This window comes from Aotus nancymaae, unplaced genomic scaffold (assembly GCF_030222135.1).
Source record: "Aotus nancymaae isolate 86718 unplaced genomic scaffold, 86718_ANA_hifiasm-v0.15.2.pri h1tg000049l, whole genome shotgun sequence".
Lineage (NCBI taxonomy): Eukaryota > Metazoa > Chordata > Mammalia > Primates > Aotidae > Aotus > Aotus nancymaae.
The window spans coordinates 30,611,113-30,618,249 of NW_026988463.1; the positions used below are offsets into that span (position 1 = coordinate 30,611,113).

Below are 7,137 nucleotides of genomic sequence, written 5' to 3' on the forward strand. Positions count from 1 at the left end.
TAAATGGTCTTTTGATTAAAGTTAAAAATCTATTGCTGCACAATTTAACTGATTAAAAGATTTCCAGATGTCTTGACTCCAAGAGATTTCTTTCCAACCTGACCTTTCATTTCTTACAGATCTCACACTTCCAGATTTCTCTTTAGCAAACACAATCTGAAATCATTTGTAGGTAATCAGCACTTCAAGCATATGGAGGCTCTGGCTGAGGCAGCAAAGTTATGAGAGACAGAACCCTGGGAGACTCAGTGTCCCCCTCAGAGACCCAGACTTGGGCTAAGCCCACCACCACCAGGGCTCCTACACAGGACCTATGTGGCCAACCTGGGCTCATTCTTCCCCATCAGTCCTCCTGGTCTCTCTGAGGGCTGCCGTACCACCAGAGTGTGGCTCTCCTTCTGAAAGCTGGAGCTTCATTCCTCTTTGATTCTCATCAGTTCCCATCTTCCTCCTCCACAGAGTTTCAGAACCAAGGAATGAAACTTCTCAAGGCTCTGTCGATGTCCTACACTGATGAACGTCATCCCCAACTGCTGGCCAATGTGAAAGAGCTCACTCTCCCCCTCCTCTGTCAGGGCACTGGTGGCTTCATCAAGCACTGCGTACTTCAGCTGCAGGTAGAAGAGTCGGGCAAAGGAGAGCCGTTGCATCTCCCCACCAGGGACAGAACATCATACCAGTTCCAATCCACCTGCTGGTCCAGACCCTCTGTCCTTGCCACCAAGCTGGACAGGCCTGCCAATTCCAAGAACCTCAAGAGCCTCTCATCATCAGTAGAACCTGAGTCAGGGTAAATCTCCTTCAGGGGATATATCACCTGCTCCCAAAGGGTCCCATCAGTGAAGAACAGCTTTTGTGGCAGGAATAGCACCCCATGGAGCCCAAAGACCATCAGCATCTGCACTGAGCCCCGTGTGCTCATCCAGAGGCTTCCCAGAACCCGGATCAAGGAGGTCTTGTCAGTGCCCATGTTGCCTGTGATGAGCAGGCTCTGTCCCTCGGAGATCTGTAGGCTCGGATCCTTGATTAGGGGTTTGTCAGACCAGGGAGCAGAGATGGAAACCCACTCAAGGAGAAACGCCGTGTCTTCTGGCTCTGCTGCTGGATATCCCGGGGCCTTGTCCAAGCCCCACTCACTCTCTCCCAGGATCTCACAGTCCTATGACTTCAGGGACATGTCCAGCAGCGTCTCCCTACGTTGCCCAATCCTGTGCGTGTAGCCAGCCACATCCGAGAGCGTTGTGGACAGGTCGCTGAGCTGAGTGAAGCAGCTGATGAGGTAGATGCACACAAAGGTGTTCTTGCTGACCAGGATGCTAAGCTCTGCGGGACTCAGTTCTCCATAGACCCCACTGAAAATGGGGATTGCGATGACAACGTAACTCAGGATGCTGCCCAGATAGTCAAAGGTGTTGATGCCGATGTACAACCAGAGCTCCTTGGACATCAGCTCCCTGTAGGTCTGAAGGAGTCTCTGCAGCCTGCGGTCTGTCCTCATGTGCTCCACACGCCCAGCTCTGTAGAAAGCAGCAGACTCCACATTCACCCGAATCTGCATGTGCTTGAACCTAAAATCTCCCTCCAGCTTCTCCTGATGCACCAGCTTCATCACAATGGGCCCCATCAAAGTTTTGTTCACCACAGTCCGCAGGATGAAATACCCAAAGTTGCTCACTGGCCAGAGCCAGCTTGTGCTTTGGAAGCACTGGAAAGTGTAGGAGACGAGGGTGAAGGGGGAGACAATCAGCTTGCTGGCCATGCTGCTGAGCTGCCGGCAGAATCACTCCACATCCTGGCTGATGCGCTGGTCCTGGTTATCGATGTCATCGCACAGCATGTTGAGAGTGTAGTGCACACGGCCCATGGAATTCAGAACAATGAGCATGACACCCAGGAATGTCAGAGTCTTAAATGCTTCCAAGTCTTTGTTTCCCAGGACCCCATAGTATGGAGTGGGGATCAAGCCAACCTGGTAGATCACCAATTGCTCTGGTGCCATCTCTGGGTGCGGGCCCCAGGATCACCATGACCTGAGACCCGACGGACTCCGTAAATATTTTTTAAAGCTAAACTGACCAGGAAGAAACAAACATTTCTAAACTTGGATGCATCTCAACTCATCATCTCAAATTGCAGAAAACAAAAATGACAGAATTAGAGGTAGTGTTTGACAAATCTATTAACATAATGGTAATTGATAGATCAATTCGATAATATATTTTTAAGCATGTAGATGATTTGAACAATATGGTTAAAAAGCTGATAGAGTGTACAGCTATGGACTATTCTTCCCAATAAATGCAAAATATATATTTTTCAGACTTGAATTAATCTTTTATGAAAAATGTTCTCCTCAACATAATAATAGAAAACACATCACATTTATTTGTGCCAGGCACTGTTGCAAACAATTTAGAATACATTTAGTCCTCACAACAATTCCAGGGGTTTGGCATATAAATATTTTCTCTTTATAGATGAGAAAGCCAAGGCACAAAGAGGTTAAGTGATTTTTCCAAGGTCATACAGTCAGAAAATGGAAGAACTGGGATTTCCAAAGGCTGTTCTCTTACCTACTGCATAATATTGCAGAAAAATGTGCACTACTTGGGAATTAAGCTAATAAAAATATGTGCAATCTTATGGAGAACATTATAAAATCTGTGGACAATATTAAAGAGGACCTAGAGAAAAGAAGAGCTTATGCTCATGATATGAAAGAATCAATGGCAAAAGAGTCAGTTTTTCCTAAATGAATGTATAGATTGAAATCTACAACATTGTTGTAGACATGCAAAATTAATTCAGTAATGTATATGAACTACCAAAGGACAGAGAATAGTGAAGATATTTGTAAGAAGAATAAAGTAAGAGGCTTAGTCAGCCAGCTACCAAGACTTCTAATAAAGATATAAAACAATTTCAGACAGTGTAGTATGAAACAGAGTTTGACAAAATGACTAATGAAATAGATTGGAGAGACTGGAACAGACTCACGCATATACAGAAACTTGATTTATGATGGAGTTTTAATTACATGTCAGGTAAAAAATGGACTTTCAATTAGAGAGAATATGGTGTACATAACAGAAAAATAAATTTGGGTCCCAAACCCTAACCACAATAAAAAATAACTTGTGTGGGTTAAAAACTTAAGTCAAAGACAAAATTGTTTTTTGAAATTTAGAATACAAATAGAAACTACTTTTTCTTTGTGTAAGAAGGATTTTCTTTAGACTAGATAGAATCATGAACCAAAAATATTTATCTGTTTTATGGCATTAAAATTAGGAACTTGTGTTTATCATAAATACCATAAAAAAGCATAAAGTAAGTCACACACTGGGAAATAGTGTTTCTATTTGCAGCACATGAAGGATTGGTTTTAAAATATAAAGAGCTAAAAAGTAAATAAAGACAATCCACATAGAAATGAACATTATAAGAAAGAAGAAAACAGAATAGGCTAATAAATATATCGAATTGATATAGAAGTGCTGGATAGAAAAGAACATGGTTCTTTTAAATGATATGAAAGTGGGGGAAGAGAAGTGCTGGGAATGGAAGGGCATGGTCCCTAGTTAGGGCTCCAGCCCCACGGACCTAGGTGAGGACAGGCATTTTTCTTTTCATGTCAAAATGTTGCATTTCCCAAGACCACCCTGGTCTGCCATGGCCCCATCCTGGGCCTATAAAAACCTGAGACCCTAGTGGGCAGACACTCAAGAGGCTGGACCTCAAGAAGAGCAGGTTGGTGGAAGAAGACACAAGCATCTGCATATTCAGAGAAACATATTGGTGGAGGAGCATACAAGCAGCTGAATGTAGAGAGGCCATCGGGAACACACCAACAGGACGTCGGGAGCAACCGACAGGACATCGGGAACACACCGACAGGACATCAGGAGCACACCGACAGGACATCGGGAGCACACCGACAGGACATAGGGAGCACACCGACAGGACATCGGGAGCACACCGACAGGACATAGGGAACACACCGACAGGACGTCGGGAGCACACCGACAGGACATCCGGAGCACACCAACAGGCACCGGCACACAGGCAGGCCATCCACCAATAGAAAGACATGGAGTTTGGCTGGGGCAGTGGAAGGAGAGCCCGGGCCACTGAGCAGCAGACTCCAAGGGAAAATCATCTCCCTTCTGGCTCCCCGATCTCCCAAGAGCTACTTCTACTCAATAAAACCTTGCAACTCATTCTCCAGACCCAGATGTGATCACATTTTTCTAGTACACCAAGGCAAGAACCCAGGATACAGAACGCCCTCCATCCTTGCAACAAAATAGAGGGTCCAACTGAACTGGTTAACAGCAGCTGCCAAAACTAAAAGAGCACACAGTAGCACCTGCCAGCTGGGGCTTCAAGAGCTGTAAACATCCACCCCTAGACGCTGCTGTGGGGTCAGAGCCCCACCGCCTGCTGGTCTGTTTGCTCCCCTAGAGGTCTGAGCAGTGGGGCACTGAAGAAGCGAGCCACACCCCCATCACACTCCATGCGAGAGGGACAAGGGAACTTTTCCCATTTCAAAATAATGCTCAACTTCATTAGGTATCAGGGGAAGGAAGATTTTAAACCACCATATAATGCCGTTTCAAACCAACTGCAGAAAATTAAAAGGAAAATCATAAGTTCGATCATGCCCACCCAGCGTGTGTGAGAATGTGGTGCTCTAGGAGCACCTCTGCATAATTAGTATGAGACAGAATTGGCTCAAGCACTAACTTCTTAGTAAATGTATTATAACAATGTGCATATCCTATGCCCAGGAATGCCCTCAGAGAACTCTTTTAATATGCACCAGTCTGAGCATAAAAGAATGTTCACAGCACATCATAGTATTAAAAAACTGAAACACCCAAATGCCCACCAAGTGAATACATAAACTGCACCATTTTTAAAAATGTTAATCCTATATAGCAGTGAACACAACTGATTTACAGCTGCACATTACAACTTGGATGAACTAGGAACTAGGTTCAGAATTTTCAGAAAAAAATATACAGGTTTCAGAAGAACCATTCTGTATTCAGTATGGTTGCACATATATAAACATACAAAGTTAAATAACACATTATTTAGAGCTACAAACTTACCTGGCATAATTATAAAGCAAGATAATAATAAACATAAAATTCAAAATAGTGGTTCAGGCATGCACAGAACTGCAATGTCATAATCATGTTCTTTTTTTTTTTTATTGCATTTTAGGTTTTGGGGTACATGTGAAAAACATGCAAGGTTGTTGCATAGGTGCATATGTGGCAGTGTGATTTGCTGCCTTCCTCCCCTTCACCTATATCTGGCATTTCTCCCCATGCTATCCCTCCCCAACTCCCCACCCCCCCCTGCTGTCCCCCCCACTACCCCCAACAGACCCCAGTGTATAGTGCTCCCCTCCCTGTGTCCATGTGTTCTCCTTGTTCAACACCCTCCTATGAGTGAGAACATGCGGTGCTTGATTTTGTGTTCTTGTGTCAGTTTGCTGAGAATTATGGTTTTCAGGTTCATCCATGTCCCTACAAAGGATGCAAACTCATCGTTTTTGATGGCTGCATAATATTCCATGGTGTATATATGCCACATTTTTCCTGTCCAGTCTATCATCGATGGGCATTTGGGTTGGTTCCAGGTGTTTGCTATTGTAAACTGTGCTGCAATGAACATTCATGTGCATGTGTCCTTATAGTAGAATGATTTGTAATCCTTTGGATATATGCCCAGTAATGGGATTGCTGGGTCAAATGGAATTTCTATTTCTAGGTCCTTGAGGAATCGCCACACTGTCTTCCACAATGGCTGAACTAGTTTACACTCCCACCAACAGTGTAAAAGTGTTCCTATTTCTCTGCATCCTCTCCAGTATCTGTTGTCTCCAGATTTTTTAATGATCGCCATTCTAACTGGTGTGAGATGGTATCTCAATGTAGCTTTGATTTGCATTTCTCTAATGACCAGTGATGATGAGCATTTTTTCATATGCTTGTTGGCCTCATGTATGTCTTCTTTTGTAAAGTATCTGTTCATATCCTTCACCCATTTTTGAATGGGCTTGTTTTTTGTTTTCTTGTAAATCTGTTTTAGCTCCTTGTAAATTCTGGATATCAGCCCTTTGTCAGACGGTTAGGCTGCAAAAATTTTTTCCCATTCTGTTGGTTGCTGATTCACTCTATTGACTGTTTCTTTTGCCGTGCAGAAGCTGTGGAGTTTGATCAGGTCCCATTTGTCTATTTTGGCTTTTATTGCCAATGCTTTTGGTGTTTTGGTCATAAAGTCCTTGCCTACGCCTATGTCCTGAATGGTTTTCCCTAGGTTTCCTTCTATTGTTTTTATGGTGTTAGGTCTTATGTTTAAGTCTTTAATCCATCTGGAGTCAATTTTAGTGTAAGGTGTCAGGAAGGGGTCGAGTTTCTGCTTTCTGTATATGGCTAGCCAGTTTTCCCAACACCACTTATTGAACAGGGAATCCTTTCCCCATTGCTTGTTTTTTTCAGGTTTGTCAAAGATTGGGTGGTTGTAGATATGTTGTGTCGGCTCCAATGCCTCTGTTCTGTTCCATTGGTCTATATCTCTGTTTTGGTAACAGTACCATGCTGTTTTGATTACTGTAGCCTTGTAGTAGAGTTTGATGTCCAGTAGTGTGATGCCTCCCGCTTTGTTCTTTTTGGTTAGAATTGACTTGGCTATGTGGGCTCTCTTTTGGTTCCATATGAAGTTTAATATGTTTTTTTCCAGTTCTGTGAAGAAGGTCATTGGTAGCTTGATGGGGATAGCGTTGAATCTGTAAATTACTTTGGGCAGTATGGCCATTTTCACGACATTAATTCTTCCTAACCATGAACATGGAATGTTTCTCCATCTCTTTGTGTCCTCTCTTACTTCGTTGAGCAGTGGTTTGTAGTTCTCCTTGAAGAGGTCTTTTACGTTCCTTGTTAGTTGTATTCCTAGGTATTTTATTCTCTTGTAGCAATTGTGAATGGCAGTTCATTCTTGATTTGGTTCTCTTTAAGTCTGTTATTGGTGTATAGGAATGCTTGTGATTTTTGCACATTGATTTTGTATCATGAGACTTTGCTGAAGTTGCTTATTAGTTTCAGGAGATTTTGGGCTGAAATG

At 43.3% G+C, this 7,137-nt stretch overlaps 1 pseudogene; it reads right to left on the bottom strand.

The window, feature by feature from the left end:
• Positions 1 to 395: 395 nt before the first annotated feature.
• LOC105733951 (lysosomal cobalamin transporter ABCD4-like) lies at positions 396 to 1,774 on the bottom strand (annotated as a pseudogene).
• Between the last annotated feature and the right edge of the window lie 5,363 nt (positions 1,775 to 7,137).